The 15,327-nt window shown below is 37.2% G+C and overlaps 1 pseudogene; it reads left to right on the forward strand.

Annotated features, from left to right (window-relative positions):
* The first annotated feature begins 13,573 nt into the window (after positions 1-13,573).
* Positions 13,574-14,304, forward strand: LOC105705269 (zinc finger C4H2 domain-containing protein-like; annotated as a pseudogene).
* The last annotated feature ends 1,023 nt before the right edge of the window (positions 14,305-15,327 follow it).

Genomic DNA, 15,327 nt, shown 5'->3' on the forward strand with positions numbered 1-15,327 from the left:
GTTACATGTTAAAAAAAAAACAAAAAAAAAAAAAAACAGAAATATTGAACTGTTAGAGAAAGATTTTAAAAGAAGACCAAAATACAAATAAGAATTTAGGGAGGAGCTATACTGTAACTAGATCTAGACGTTGCTTATGTGTCTACTGGTGGTGTAGTTATTGGAATCCCCATATACAGTGGGAAAAAAGTAAGAGTACATCTTGGTGTAAAGATATTTGTTAAAGATATAAAAGAAATAATGTCAATAGTAAAATCTGGATCTTCTCATACAAAAATTATTAATAGAAGAAGAAATAAGTTAGAAGCTTACAAATAAACCTCAAGTGAACATCAGAATATCACGGCATGCACTGATAGTTACATAACCTGATATTCACTCTTCTTTTATTTCTTTGTAAGAACACCCTTCATACTTAGCACAACACAGTCTTCCTGGAATAAAGATTATATTATTTAGTCTCACTGCTGGATGTAACTATGTGATAAAGCTCTGGCCAAACTGTTAAGTTGCAGCTTTCAAGGAATCTCCTTTACACCTTATCCTCTATTCTTTGTTATTTCTTCCTCTGCTGGCTGGAATGTAAATGTAACTAGAGACTGATGCTGTCTCAGATTATGAAGGAGCAAGAAAAGGCAGAAGGACAATAAATTAGAAGACTTTTAGTTTCTAGTATTCATATAGCTCTATATTGTCTACTTCTGGATTGCTGGCTCTATGAAAGAAATAAAATTGTAACTTAAGGCAATATATTTTTTGCTGGATTTGTACTGCTTGGAGAACCTAATCTGAACAGACACTCTAATTTTGTCTTTTAACATTTCTGTGCCTCACTTTTTTTAAACTATAAAGTAGAAATTTTGTCTTTTAACATTTCTGTGCCGTTACATGCTCCTAAATCTACTAATTATAACTCCTTTTCAAGGTAAGTTTGTGATATTTAGGAAGATAATTTGTATTAGATATTGGATAGACATATGTTTGAGTCGCACACATACAATTACTCAAACTCGAAAAGATTAATATGAAATAAATACTAATATTCTAATTTACCAATAAGAAAACTAAGATTTATCAGGGTTAAGGACTTAACCAAAGTCATACAGGTTGCAGGTGAGAAAGCCTAATTTTGATCCCAGGTCTGCCTGATGTCAAAGCAAGGGCACTTGTAGGCTATGTTGGGTTGTGCCACAATATAACGATGAAAATAATATTATAGGGAAATTTCAACTTACTTAAGAGAAGAAATTGTGTTCAAAAATCTGCATTTTATGGCACTTGCAGATATTTTACTCATTTTCCTAGAATGCTGATTGCAATTGTATATTTAGATGACCATGTTAAGGCAACTGTCAGGAGATTGAGGACAGAGGGTCCATAATGTTATCTTAAGCTTGACACTAGCAGTGTAAATTTGAGGACTCTAAATTTGCTCCTGTACAAAAAGAGAATAATAAAACCATTCTTTCCTATTACACAGAGGAATTGAAAAGCTCAAATAAAAAGATGTAGGCAAAAGGAGTAAAAGAGTATAAAACTATTTTTAAAGCCTTTTCATTAAAATTAAACAACCACTCTGGTATATGTTTGATCCATTTCTATATTCTTTTAAACATGTGCCTTGACTTATCAATGATTTGGCTATATTATTGAATAAATATGCGCCTTGACTTATCAATGATTTGGTTATATTATTGAATAAATACGTACCTTGACTTATCAATGATTTGGTTATATTACTGAATAATATATGCCTTGACTTACCAATGATTTGGTTATATTATTGAATTACTTCAGTGCAGTCATCATCCTCTTCCTTTTCCCATCCTCAGTAACAGTAGAAAAGCTTAGATTCTTTTGTATGCAAAACACGCAGCTCATGGCCACACATGTATAGTGGTAAGAATCAAAACTTTTTAAAATTGACAAAAAGAAAAGAAAAGCTTCGGAGGCCAAGGCGGGTGGATCACGAGGTCAAGAGATCGAGACCATCCTGGTCAACATGGTGAAACCCCGTCTCTACTAAAAATACAAAAAATTAGCTGGGCATGGTGGCACGAGCTGTAATCCCAGCTACTCAGGAGGCTGAGGCAGGAGAATTGCCTGAACCCAGGAGGCGGAGGTTGCAGTGAGCCGAGATCACGCCATTGCACTCCAGCCTGGGTAATAAGAGTGAAACTCCGTCTCAAAAAAAAAAAAAAAAAAAAGAAAAGAAAAGCTATATTTTTTGTTATTTTCTAACATAAAATAAACATTCTTGGCAAATATCCCAAAACAACTGGCTGACACTTAAGAAGCAGTATTATCTTACAGTTAATTTGTAGGGTTATATCACATATATTTATACAAGCATTTTAGTATATGAGAGTAATTATATTTTTCCTGATTAAATATCCTATGGGTATACTTTTTTTCTCTGAAAGTGGTTCCTATTTACAGTGTAATAAGATTTTCATGCATTTCCTTATGGTATGAAATACTGAGAATGAAAGCAAGAAAGAAACCACCAAGATGACATCTTCTTTGGAATAAAGATATGAATATATTTGAAAATCACAGACTATGAAGCATATTTATCAAATAATATAAAATATACTACACATGAAGACAAAGATATTTACTGAACTCCTTGATGTAATACAGGTAATGCATTACCTTTTCGTCGGGTTTAGAGTCACAACATGGAATATAACTAGAGACATGATTTTAAAATATCATACTAGAGATAGGGTTTAAAATCTTCACTGAAAGATAAATCAGGCCAAAGTGTGATCTAATTATCTGTAATTTTTCCACTTTGAGAGAGAACACCGTCAGATATGACACTTGGTAAAGGAGGGAAAAAGAAGGGGAAGTCACCAGATAATAAAACTAAGAGCTGATGAGATGAGGGGTTTTACTGTGTGCTGCCCAAAATACCTGGATCCTGATAATTACCTAGACAAAATTCAAAATATATAGATTCAGACAGTTAAGGAGAGATATAGTTGTGGAAAAAATAAGTATGAATTTGATAGAGATTTATTAGGGGAACTGTGTTTAATCAAGGCTGTAGCCTTTTCTGGTTCATTCTTCCTCTGTTATTTCTTCAGATATTCCTTATCTGACCCCATTCAAGATAAGCATAGTCTTAGCAAGCAATGATAGGACATAATAGACATTGGAAAATATATATTAATAAGATGAAAAATATTCTTAAAACATATTTTGGGGGAAAATGGGGAAGTAATACAATCAAAATATAAACAACTTATATCACAAGAGAAATTATACTAGAAGACAGAAAAAGAGTTTAGACACAATGAGAACATACGGGCACAGGGAGAGAAACATCACACACTGGGGCCTGTCAGGGTCTAGAGGGTAAAGGGAGGGATAGCATTCGGAGAAATACCTAATGTAGATGACGGGGTGATGGGTGCAGTAAACAACCATGGCACATACATACCTATGTAACAAATCTGCACATTCTGTACATTTATCCCAGAACTTAAAGTATAATAAAAATAACTAAATAAAAATAAATTAATAAAAAAAGAGTTCAGACAATAATTATGTATGATCTCAGAAATTATGGACAACAAAGATCACTAAGATAAAGTGTTCCAAAAAGGTGATATAAGCGCTCAAAAAAATTGCAACATATCAGAAAAGATGATAAATAGACTTGATGGGCTCTAGAGATGAAGAGAATATAAAATAGTTACAGGAAACAACAAGTGACAATTATAAATGATATAAATAATGTTGGGTACTTAATATGCTATCCTGAAGAAATCACTCAAAATGAAATAGAAAAAGATAAATGTTGGAAAAAGAAGTGACAATTATTAAAAAATTTACATATAGGGAAAGAAAAGGACCAGTACATATAATTTTTCTTTCCTATCTGAAGAAGAGAGTAAGAAAAAAGTTGAATTAAAATGTTCAAGGAAGATTTCCTAAAATTAAGAACGTTTTGAATTGGCAGCAAAAAAAAGACACAGAATAACCTGCATTGAACCATATCCTGGTGACATTACTGAACATAACAGATGAAGACAGAGTAAGCAGAATCCAGGCAAAGTAAACAAAACACATAGAAAGACAGAACAAACAGAGTCATTCATATTTCACCACAGCAATACTCAATACTTAAGACAGAGCAATTTCTGCAGAGACCATTGAGAAAATAAGTATCTCCTATGAGTTTTATTATAATAATAGCAATCCCCAAAATTTTCCAGAAGTATGTCACGTTGAAAGGATTATGAGTCAGAAATCCACTAACTCTTCAGATAAAGCACTGGGAGGTAGAAGAAAATAAAGCAATACTTAACAAAATCCTGAGAAGCTAGAACTAGCTAGCTAGAACTAGAATTGAATACCCAGCCGAACTGACAGGTGTAGGGATAAAATATAAATATTTTTGATATGCAAGATCTCAAAAAATTTTCTTCCTCTGAAACTTTCACTGAAAACTCCTGGAATATAAGTGCTACCAAATAAACAGGCAAACCAAGAAAGGGGGTAACACTGATTTGAGAAACAGGGAATGTGAAACAGAAGAGATAGAATTTCCATTATATTAATAAAGGGAAGTTTGAGATGGAGAGAACAATCATATTTTTGATCATGAGGATGGGGGATTCCAAAAAGAGTACTTTCAAAAATATTAAATAAAACATACATTACCTGGTGACTGATGATACTGGAAAAACTTTTAGAGCTCTATAAAAGTTAGTGACTTGTATTCAGTACAGAGAAAACTAAAAAAAGAGACAGAGATTTAGCAATTATTAACTTAAGGAAGAAGAAAAAGTTTGCATAAGAAAGAAATAGGATTATGCTGTGTAGGTCAGGTGCCAATAATATTTACATAATTATAATAATTAAACGTTAGATATTTATTTCACCACAAATTTTAGTTAACAATTCTAGGAATATAGGATAAAAAGAAATGTGTGTGTGTAGTTTGTAGTAAAACAGTGTTAAATCTTTCATAGTATGAAATTCAGAGATAGCATCTAAAGAACAAATATAATAAAACATTGGTGTAAGAAAACCATTAAGAAATATAAAAGTGTATATTTTATGTATATGTATATACATACATGCATATATCTATATTACTTTAATTGAAAATATAATTAATTTAATAAAAAATTTGGCTCTGAAAATGAGACAAGCAAGAAAGTAGCTACTAGGGATATAGGATGAAGAATTTGTTCACATTTTAAATAAGGCATTTAAAAATATTTAAATATTTTTAAAAAGAAGCCAACTACATTATTTCACATCTTCAGTAAAAAAGCAAACAAACCAAAAAGCAACCAATTAAAGTCCCTGGAAGTTGACCTAAAGGCGCAAAACAAATGGAGAAACATTTATTTCAAAAAAATCTATTAAATATTTATAAGATGAGTGAGAAGCTAAAAGCTTTGCTCCGTGTGGGTGCAACCAAAAATTTTCCCCTACTTATGGTGTCACCGGAAAGGGTTAGACCTCCAATATGTCTCATTACTCACCTGCTCCTCCTCCCACCACTCTGTTTTGCAGAAGCTGTAAACAAGCGGGTGCCACTGAGAGAATGTGTTCTCTTTCCGGGCCCATGAAGGGGTGTAGCTTTAAGGTCAAGAATTTCCGGGCGCTATGCCCCAATCCCATCTCTCTCCATCCGGGAACTTCAACGGTTTATGTTTGAATTTCCCGGGCGCTGGGAAAAAAACTAAAAGTCAATCACTCCAGTGGAAGTTCTAAGGAACTCCTTTCATTGGCCCAGGGTCTTGGAGAAGGCGGGGGTTTCTCCCAGGATAAAAGTCCCTGCCCCCTCACCTGCGCCGGATTTCCAGCTTTCTGGAATCCCTTCCCATACGGTGGGAGCTCCCTCCGGGATTTTCCCCTCTGGAATCTCCTTCCACACTCTTCGTGGAAGCCTTTCTCTTCTTCTCCTTTCCTTTTCTACCTAAATAAAATCACCTTTCTGCAACACTTTTTAGGTCCGATATTCACTTTGCAAGCATACGGTGCAGCTGAAGCGGACCCACCGCTTATTCTTTAAGAGGTAGAAGGCCAAGAACCCACAACATCCAAAAAAACCCAGTTACACCACTGTTGAAACTAAAGCTTAAGGGTGGTGGTCCAAGTATATTAATAATAAATGATTTTTGCAGGAGAGATATATTTATGGTGGATTTTACATGGGGAAAATATTGTCTTTGTTGAAAGATTGCATTACCATGGCATTTTTCTTAAATTACTTGACTCTACAGTAGAGATGATAATTAATATAAAAGAGATTCCCTTTCACGAGGGCTCTCATAACCCATCCAGTCCTCACTTATAGGGCATAAGTGCTATCCAAAGCCTAGAATACTGGTTCCCAATCACCTCAACACACTCTGAGGCAGAGATTTCATGCTGAGAGGAGCAAGATAAAAAGACCAGGGGCTATAATCTCCACCCAGAATCCATCTTGTAAAGCAGGTGTTTTACTCCCAGAGAGTGAATTGCTACTCCCATTCTTACCTCAGATGCAGTGGTTCAGTATACCCAGAATGGTTCTACGATGGTTTAACATGCCAAAATCAATTAATCTAATACTTAATATTAATGAAATGGAAAAAACATCTGTCTAGTCATTTCAAAGAAACAGAGCATGCATTTGACAAAATACGAATGTTGTATTGCTGGAACAGTGTCCTTTTCCTCTCTATAACCCTAGGATATATCCTATGACATAGAGTAAGCCTGTAGTAAATGTTTATGGCAGGAGTGATGAATGAATGAACATGTGAACAGGGCCAAAGCGGCAAATTATCTAGATCAATACATTACCGAATAATAGCAAGAGTAATCAAATTACGGACACGAGCATGAGGCACTTTACAAATGTCTGCCTTTCTGTGATATAGCATGGAAGCATCTAAAAGCTCTCTGTTATCTGTAACCTAAGATTCTGGAAGCTCAATGTTGGGAGAGAAATTTCACCATTCTAAATTTCCAGCTCTTAAAATAAAACTTAATTAGTGTGGTATTTGTATTGAGTAATGTTGCTTAACAATGGTCACCAAATGCTAACCATCTGTAATCCACATAGGATGTTAATATCACTTGGGATTAAATTAATTGAAATCTTTTTTAATTTTCTTAATTATATTATTTATTGTTTGACTCTCAATAGATATTTAAAACTTTTTCTGCTGCAATTTTGTTTTGTCTTCTATTGAATTCATTATGTCTTCTATCCCTCAATCTATCATAATTCTTTTAAATTTACCTCAGAAAAAAAATTGATGCTTTTTTTTACAAGTATGCAATAATTATACCATAAAATGGTGCTGACACTGAAACAGAAGTGACCTAGGGATCATTTAAAAAACATTGCTATAATCTTTCTGTACATCAATTGGTTTACTACCTTTTAGACTGAAGCCTTAAAAGGGAGTCTCTTTTATATTAATTATAATCTCCACTGTAGAATTGAATAATTTAAGAAAAAATACCATAGTGATGCAATCTTTCAACAAAGCCCAATATTTAACCCAGGTAAAATTTACCATAAATGTATCTCTTATGCAAAAATCAATTATTGTCAGTAAACTTGGACCACCACCCTCTAGCCTTAGTTTCAGGCTTGTCACTAACACCACTGCCGCCTTAAACCTCCACCTCATCCACAGCATTCCTTGAAATACTTTCTCCTCTAGGAATTTCTTTAAACTTTACTTTTTCAGTTTCCAGTGCTCTTTATTTCTTTGTGTAGGTTGGGTTTCTGCCTGGTATCGTACTTCTTCCACTTGAAGAATTATCTTTAATGTTTTTTTTAGTCGCTCAGTACTTTGCCTGAAAAAAATAAAAAATATGTCCCCTTAATTTTTATTACAGGTATCTTCTCTAGACACAGAATTCTGGGATTGATAGGATTTTGTTCATTTTCTTTGTCATTTCAGCATTTTAATGATGTCATTTTATGGTCTTCTGGATTACATAGTTTTTGGCATACTCTTTACTTTCATTCACTGTAGGTAATGTGTCTTTTTTCCTTCTCTCTACTTTTAGGATGTTCCCTGATTTTTGCTTTCAACAACTTGAATATAATAACCATATAATCTTTATATATACATCTTGTTTAGTGCTATCTGAGCTTCAGGACTTGTGATTTGGTATCTGTCATTAATTTTGGAAAATGCTTAGCCATTATTTCTTCCAAAATTCTCCTGCCCCATTCTCTTTCATCTCTGTCATGTTTTTTATTTCTACTATTAAAAGAAAAACTTTTGACTGGGCATGGTGGCTCACACCTGTAATCCCAGCACTTTGGAAGGCTGAGGTGGGTGGATCACCTGACAGCAGGAGTTCGAGACCAGTCTGGCCAACATGTTTAAACCCCGTCTCTACTAAAAATACAAAAAAATTAGCTGGGCATGGTCACGCACACCTGTAATCCTAGCTACTCAGGAGGCTAAGGCAGGAGAATTGCTTGAACCCAAGAGACAGAGGTTGCAGTGAGCCGAGATTGCAACACTGCACTCCAGCTTCAGCAACAAGAGTCAAACTCTGTCAGAAAAAAAGAAAAAAGAAAAAGTTTTGACAAATTAAATTTAGCAGAATTTAGTTGAGCAAAGAATGAACCAGGCAGCACTCAGAACTGGGACAGGTTCAGAGAGCTTCACCCAACAACTTGGGCACAACTATGTCACATCCTTTTTCTATCTATAGAAAAGCATACAGAAGTAGCTTGATTGATTCCAGCTCAGCATTTGCCTTATTTGGGCATGTTCTGATCAGTTGGCAGCCTGTAATTGGCTGAATTTTGGCTGTGATAATTGGCTGAGACTCAGCTACTTGTTAAAAGAATATACTCAAGTTATATTGCAGTTTTTATATACTGAGTAGGTTGCAGTTTACTACAGAGAAATTCAAAGTACAGAGGCAGCTTTAGAAGAAATCCATTTAGTTTAGTACTACTCTTTATCTTTGGTAATTTCTAGTGAATTATTTTTAAGTTCAATGACATTTTGCCTCAGCTGTGTTGAGTGTATAAATGAGCCAGTCCCAGGCATTTTTTCTCTGTTACTGTGCTTTATATTGCTAGCATTTCTATTTGATGTCTTACAATTTCTATCACTTTGCTGAAGTTACCCATATGATCTTGTCTGTTGACCTCCTTTTCAAATAGAGCCTTTAGCATAATAAATTTAAATTCCTTTGTCATATTTTTAGTCTAGTGCTAATTCATTTGTGTCTTGGGTATATGTTCATTTCCTGGGTTTTTAATATACTTCATAACTTTTTGTTGAACATTGACACTTGGTGTAGACAATAGAAAATGAGATAAATAGATTTTTGCTTGGATCCAGGCATACCTTTCCTTCTGTTAGATCTTTCTTTAGCACAGGGGTTTTGCATTAATCTAACTGAGCTGGATGTGAAAATTTTTGTTTCTGTGGTTATACTCTGTGAACCAGAGGCCTCAAATTCCTCTCCTAGAGCTGGTTTACCAGAGAATTTTTCTTAATATCGTCTCCTTGTTCAGGATTAGATTTTCCCACTGTGCTGAAATTCAGAAATTACATCTCTTGCAGCTTGCCAGCACTATTTCATGGTTATCTTTACTAGACACTTGTTAGCCTGGTGAAGTGGGATAGAGGGGTCATTCCTAATGCTCTGAGTAAGCCTCCATGGTAGACAGGCACTGGGCAAGAGTCTGCCCTCTACAAAGGCTACTGAGTCTCCTTCAGTTGCAGTCCTGGGTCTGCAATATACCTTCATTTTCCATTAAAGGTAAAGTTTTTGGTAGTCCTCTCCCAGCTGCAAACAATTTTCATCTGTGCCCTAAGATTGACATTTGCGTTACCACCAACAGCTCTACAGATTAAGCCTTTTCTACCTGATAGTGGGAATAGGAGGAAAAGGATCCTAATGGAGTTTTGTGCTATGCTTCCAGTAGTTATTTTTCCCCTTTGTGCCTGTACAATAGGAGAAACCTTTTCAGGACAGTACCTCACTCTGTCAACCAGGCTGGAGTGCAGTGGCGTGATCTCAGCTCACTGGAACCTCTGCTTCTCAGGCTCAAGAGATCCCCTTGCCTCAGCCTCCCAAGTAAGGAGGGACTACAGGCATGCCACCATGTCTGGCTAATATTTGGATTTGTTTGTTTGTTTGTAGGGCAGGGTTTCACCATGTTGCCCAGGCTGATCTCAAACTCCTAGGCTCAAGAGATTCACCCAATGCCTTGGCTTCCCACAGTGCTGAGATTACAGGTAGTGTGAGCAACCACACATGGCCCCAGTATTTTTTACTAGGGAAGTTCATGTAAGGTGAAAGGAAAGAAGGAAAGAGAAAGATCACTCCCTGGTGTTTGGATTGGCACAAGGCTTGCATGATGTCAATTTAATTTCCAAGTTCACTATGTATACCTAATGGTAGGGGTGAGGTATAACTCTTCCTTGATTTGCCTTTAAATGGCAGCTATCTCCCTTTCCTCTTGAACTTATGTCTTTTACTAGCTTTGGTGTTTTCTCTCCTCAGAATTCAATACAACCTGTCTTTGTACAAAGGTAGGTTAATATTTATTGTTCCTTTTCTTGTGTTGCTAGTTCTAAGTTTCCAGTTCATTAAATTCATTTCTCGAGGAACACATACAATGATATCTTGCCTGCCCTTTATTGTTCAAACAAAAATTGTTTCCAAAGTCTTCATGTTCTTTTCCTGAATCATAATCAATAGCTAGAGGCATACCATTCTGTCAGCAAAAATGATTTTTTTCCAAATTTTCAATAAAATGGTAGTATCAAATATTCTCAACCACACATGACTTCTTTCAAATACCTGACTCACCTTTTGTTTGCTACACTGAAAATTTGTTGAGCTTCTTCCATTGTGTTCCCTGCTCCATTGTAAATATTGAACAAATCTAGTCCTCATTCTCTTCACAGATATTCTGTTTATTTACATCTCTTTGACTCAACTGACAGTTATTATACGTTTTCCTTGACACACTGTTTTCCCCAGTAGGTAGCTCCTGGGCATGCTTATTCACTTACAGCTCATGAATCATGGGGCAGATTTAACAAGATGCAAGCTAATCCCATTAAATGCCCTATTCATATCATGTTATATGGCCATCATGCTACTAATTCTTACCTCTACTTTCTGGTGATTGCCAGAGATTTGTAATAATACTCTCCCTAGATTAAGTCAACAATTTGATACCTTTATTCATATCTTTATTTCTTTGTGTAGGTTAGGTTCTGCCTGGTATCGTATTTCTTCCACTTGAAGAATTATCTTTAAAATTCTTGGATTGATAGGATTTTGTTCCTTTTCTTTGTCATTTCAGCATTTTAATGATGTCATTTTATGGTCTTCTGGATTGCACAGTTTTTGGTGAGAAGTCAGCTATACTCCTTACTTTCATTCCACTGTAGGTAATGTGTCTTTTTTGTGTGTAGCCACAAATTACTTACAGCTCCATTCATGAGGAATAACACTCATTTATCTGCTTCTTCAGATATAATAATGTGTGATTTGCTTTCATCAGTAAAATGTGGTAAAAGTGATGTTGAGTAACTTCCAGGCCTAAGATTGAGAGGTCTTACAGTTTCTACTCCAACCCTCTTAGAATATAGACACCATGTGAACAAACTCCAGTTTGTTGAGGAAGCATTAGTAGAGAACCAAGTGACAGCCAGACAATGAGAACCTGAAGACATGAGACCATCGTAGGCCATCAGCTTCAGTCTAGTCATCAAGTGACTAAAGTTATATGAGTGAGCTTAGATGTAACCAAATAAACTTGTCCATCTGAGCCCAATACAAATTGCTGACCGACAGACCCCAAGCTCATAAATGTGATTACAAGACACAGAATTTGGGGGCAATTTGTAACAGCAGGAAATAATTTGCACAAACAGCAAGAGAGTTTGAAAATAAGAATTTTTTTAGATTTTAAAAAGGTAATATAAATAAACATTATGTAACACTCTGAGTAGAGACTGAACTAGGATCCTGTAATCAAACACATGAAAGTTTCTGCAATGATATCTACATATGTTATTATAAAATAGGTATAAAAAAAAAAAGTTTCTGCAATGAAATGTATGAACAGTCACAGTTAAGGAGCTAAAGACTATAAATCAAAATCAATGTGCAAAAATCACAAGCATTCCTATACACCAATAACAGACTTAAAGAGAGGCAAATCAAGAATGAACTGCCATTCACAATTGCAACAAAGAGAATAAAATACCTAGGAATACAACTAACAAGGAACGTAAAGGACCTCTTCAAGAAGAACTACAAACCACTGCTCAACGAAATAAGAGAGGACACAAACAGATGGAGAAACATTCCATGTTCATGATTAGGAAGAATTAAAATTGTGAAAATGGCCATACTGCCCAAAGTAATTTACAGATTCAACACTATCCCCATCAAGCTACCAATGACCTTCTTCACAGAACTGGAAAAAACCACCTTAAACTTCATATGGAACCGAAAGAGAGCCCGCATAGCCAAGTCAATTCTAAGCAAAAAGAACAAAGCGGGAGGCATCACACTACTGGACATCAAACTATACTACAAGGCTACAGTAATCAAAACAGCATGGTACTGGTACCAAAACAGAGATATAGACCAATGGGATTTTCTTTTCTATTGCATTGTCAGGCTGCAAATTTTCCAAACTTTTATGCACTGCTTCCCTTTTAAAACTAAATGCCTTTAACAACATCTAAGTCACCTCTTGAATGCTTTGCTGCTTAGAAATTTCTTCCATCACATGCCCTAAATCAATTCTCTTAAGTTCAAAGTTCCACAAATCTCTAGAGCAGGGGCAAAATGCCACCAGTCTCTTTGCTAAAATATAACAAGAGTCATCTTTGCTTCATTTCCCAACAAGTTTCTCATCTCCATCTGAGACCACCTCATCCTGGATTTCATTGTCTGTATCATCACCAGAATTTTGGTCAAAGCCATTAAACAAGTCTCTAGGGAGGTCCAAACTTTCCCACATTTTTCTGTCTTCTTCTGAGCACTACAAATTGTTCCAATCTCTGCCTGTTACTCAGTTCCAAAGTTGCTTTTACATTTTCAGGTATCTTTTCAGCAATGCCCCACTCTACTGGTACCAATTTACTGTATTAGTCCATTTTCACACTGTTGATAAAGACATACCTGAGACTGGACAATTTACAAAAAGAAGATGTTTAATGGACTTAGAGTTTCACATTGCTGGGGAAGCATCACAATCATTGCAGAAGGCAAGGAAGGTCAAATCACATCTCACATGGATGGCAGCAGGCAAAGAAAGATCGCTCATACAGGGTAACTCCTCTTTATAAAACCCTCAGATCTTGAGAGACTTATTCATTATCACTAGAACAGCACAGGAAAGACCTGCCCCCATGATTAAATTACCTCCCACTGGGTCCCTCCCACAACACAGGGGAATTCAAGATGAGATTTGGGTGGGGACACAGCCAAGCCATATCATCATTCAAGAAATTTGACCTGCCCAGGCCTCTCCAAGCCCCTACCACACAGGCTCATAGCCCCGAGCCCGGAAGAGGTGGCTACATTGTGTCTATTGTATCTTGGCTGGTGTATTTGTACATCTCTCAGGACGTGAAATTGACAGTGAAAAGTATGGCAGATGAACAAGAAATCATATGCAAATTGGAAAGCATTAAAGAAATCAGGAACAAGACCCTGCAGATGGAGAAGATCAAGGCTCGTTTGAAGGCTGAATCTGAGGCACTTGAGTCAGAGGAAAGGCACCTGAAGGAATACAAGCAGGAGATGGACCTTCTGCTACAGGAGAAGATGGCCCATATGGAGGAACTCCGACTCATCCATGCTGACATCAATGTGATGGAAAACACTATCAAACAGTCTGAGAGTGACCTAAACAAGCTGCTAGAGTCTACATGGAGGCTGCATGATGAGTATAAGCCACTGAAGGAACATGTGGATGCCCTGAGCATGACTCTGGGCCTCCAGAGGCTCCCCGACTTGTGTGAAGAAGAGGAGAAGCTTTGCTTGGATTACTTTGAGAAGCAGAAAGCAGAATGGCAGACGGAACCTCAGTAGCCCCCCATCCCTGAGTCCCTGGCCACTGCAGCTGCTGCTGCCCAGCAGCTCCAAGTGTCTAGGAAGCAGGACACTCAGCAGACGGCCACCTTCCGGCAGCAGCCCCCACCTATGAAGGCCTGCTTGTCATGTCACCAGCAAATTCACCGGAATGCACCTATATGCCCTCTATGCAAAGCCAAGAGTCGGTCCTGGAACCCCAAAAAGCCAAAATGGAAGCAGGATGAATAAAGAAAGGGAGAGCAGATGAAGCTTTGCTAATTATAACCCCTCACCTTGACTGGAGTGATTGATGTCCTGATGTGAAACAACCCTTGCCAAACCCTATGAAGTCTCCTATTTAATGTGATGGAAGCACAACCCCTCTCTCACTTCGCTCCTATTTCTTTCTGCTCTTGGGATTTCTGGTTTAAGAAGAGATGTGGTTCTGGTGCTAATGACAGTGTGTCTGATGATCCCATCTCTCCCACTCACATTTCAACCCCCACCCATGTTTGGAGCTATGGAAGGGCAAAAGGCTCAGATATGATTCTGTGTCTCCTGTGCCTGAGGCTTGGAGCCTAAGGAGCTGTAGGGTCTGAGGGGCAGGGGAGGACCATATCTTATTTCAGGTAAAGGACCCAGTGTTTCCTCTCCTTGTACTTTTGCCTTAGGTTCTGAAGGGACAATAGTCTTCATGTTGGATTCTCCAACAGGCTGGGTGCATGTATCCCCCTACTCTCACCCTCATCTCATCTTTAAGGCCCAGAGGTAGCTTGGACAAGCCCTCCTTTTCGTAATCATTTGGGAGGCCTGGCTGTTATTCTTTAGCTTGCCTCACTTCAGTCTCCCAGTTATACTAAAATTTTTAGGTACCAGGCTGTGTGTCTGGGGATCTTAAGATCAATGGGCCTTTCTCCAATATCGAGTCTTTGCAAATTCTAGTAGATTTCCACAGCAAAATCAGGGAGCCAGACCAACTCTACATGTCCTGCCTAACCTACTCTCTAAGTCGTTAGTGCTGAGGGCTTGGCTATAGGGGTGCCTCAGGCTGAGAAGGCCCCCAGGCTGACATCTGTGTTGGCTTTTGTTCAAAATGATTATTCTGGCACATGCTCAATAGTATATTGCAGGGGAGGACAGAAGTAGATTTAGATTCAGGTAAATGCTGATCACTCCACACATGAAGGTAGGTGGGATTTTCCTTCCATTCTTCCCTTGCTCTCTTGGATCTGACCTCTTCTGTAGCCACCGCTCAGGACAACTGCTGGCCAC

This window comes from Aotus nancymaae, unplaced genomic scaffold (genome assembly GCF_030222135.1).
Source record: "Aotus nancymaae isolate 86718 unplaced genomic scaffold, 86718_ANA_hifiasm-v0.15.2.pri h1tg000040l, whole genome shotgun sequence".
Taxonomy (NCBI): Eukaryota; Metazoa; Chordata; class Mammalia; order Primates; family Aotidae; genus Aotus; species Aotus nancymaae.